This window comes from Gossypium hirsutum, chromosome D12 (assembly GCF_007990345.1).
Source record: "Gossypium hirsutum isolate 1008001.06 chromosome D12, Gossypium_hirsutum_v2.1, whole genome shotgun sequence".
Classification (NCBI taxonomy): Eukaryota; Viridiplantae; Streptophyta; class Magnoliopsida; order Malvales; family Malvaceae; genus Gossypium; species Gossypium hirsutum.
Genome location: NC_053448.1, coordinates 23,414,831 through 23,416,805, shown reverse-complemented (window position 1 = coordinate 23,416,805; position 1,975 = coordinate 23,414,831).

Here is a 1,975-nt window from a genome sequence, read left to right as displayed (position 1 = left end):
AGTATTCTCCTCCATGGGATGTCTTCAAGGGTATGTCATGACATCGAAGGTAGTATCGTACTTTCTCCATTCTACTCTACATGTTGAGACATTAGGCCTCCTGTGTTGCGACATAGCATCCAATATCGACTTAAAATGCCTTTTAATGGTCTCTTACACTCTCACGATGTACGTTAGCTCTCCCTTAGGCCTCTTTCTGCCTTTACGGTAAAAAAAAACTCATTTCGCACATTTTATTAGATATCAATAAAACTAAAGAAACTTAACTAAAATATAACAGAAATACTTGTATTCGTGCTCCTTAAGGGTGAGAACTAGTTTAATCTACTACACTGAATTACAACAAATTAGTTAGCCCCTTCTCCACACTTTAGATAACACATTATCCTCAATGTGTAAACCCTTTAAGGATAAGAAAACTGGTTACCTGATCGATCGTGGTAATTCTGTAAACTTTTGGTGGGTGTCTCCTCATTTACTCATTGAAGCTCGAAATTGTTGTGCTTCTTTCGTGTAAGGTTCATACATAAAAAAATTGCAACAAAAAAAGAATAACAATTTATTCTTACTCCTACTCTTGCTCTTAACAAATTAAAGAAAGAAAGAAATCATCCAGAAATTAATACAATCCTAAAAATTAATACTCCTACTCCATCGGTGCTTTCCCTTTTCTCGTGCCATATCTTTGGTGGGAGTTCCCACTTGTCAAAGGTGCATGGCAAGTTAGGCTTTGGATAACTGGCCCTTTTGGTGTAGAATATTGTGGTTGGAATGCTGCCTCATAGTCATCCTCTACTATCAGGAGATCTTGTTAACTCTCATCTTTTAAGGTCGCCTCCTTCTCTTCATCTCTATAATGTGTCTATGCTAGGCCAAACATGTTCGGTAGGTAATTTGGGACTTTTAACCCATTCGCTCGGGTGAATTCTTGGAGTACCAAGCCCGTTTCCTGCATCCACCTGATCATCCCATAAAGTTTTTCTTCGGTGCTCCCACTTGCCCCTCTTTGTGCTTTTGATTGCTCCTTTTGTTTCAGGGACACTGGAACATCCATCTTTTATTTCCACCTCTGATTTCAATTGACAATATGCTTTCTCTGAAGCTCGACATATTGTGTATACAATGAGTATCTAGTTATGCTTCTTGTTGAATTCATGAACTGTTCATTCTCGACCATCAGAACTTTCGCCCTTCGACATAATTCTATCACAAGGTGAGGAAAGAAAATTCTGGATTTTTGGCCATGTGCACGGTGCCTCATTTCACGATAGATCCACTTGCCCATGCATATTGTAACACCCCGAACCCGAGACCGTCACCGGAGTCGAACACGAGGTGTTAACAAACTTTAAAAATTTTCCAGACACTACCAATCTGCATAATAGTAGCTTTAAAAATCATATCTTGAGTTCAGAAACTCAGAATCCAGTTCTGTAAATTTTCACTGAAACTAGACTCATATTCCCATCTACATATTTTTTTCTAGAATTTTTGGTTGGGCCAATTAGTACAGTTTATTAGTCGAAGCCTCCCATGTTACAGGGATCGACTACCCTGACCTTTGCGCATTACGACTTGGATATCTCCCTGTACAGGGCTTCAATACTGATGCCGTTTGTTTCTATAGAAACTAGACTCAGAGAGAAATCTATACATATATGGATTGACTCCTAATTGTCTCTGGTTAATTTATAATGAATTTCCAAAGTCGGAACAGGAAATCCAGAAACTGTTCTGGCCCTGTCTCACAAGAACCTGAATATCTCTTAATATACTGTCCGTATGATTGTTTCGTTACTTTCCTATGAAAATAGATTCATCAAGGTTCGTTTACATAATTTATTCACTATTTAATTCCATTCCTACTATTTTTAGTGAATTTCCAAATCGACATCACTGCTGCTGTCAGCATCTGCCTTTAAGGTAGACTTTACCTATTTCATAGTTTCCATGATTCAACTAGCCCTTTTTGCAT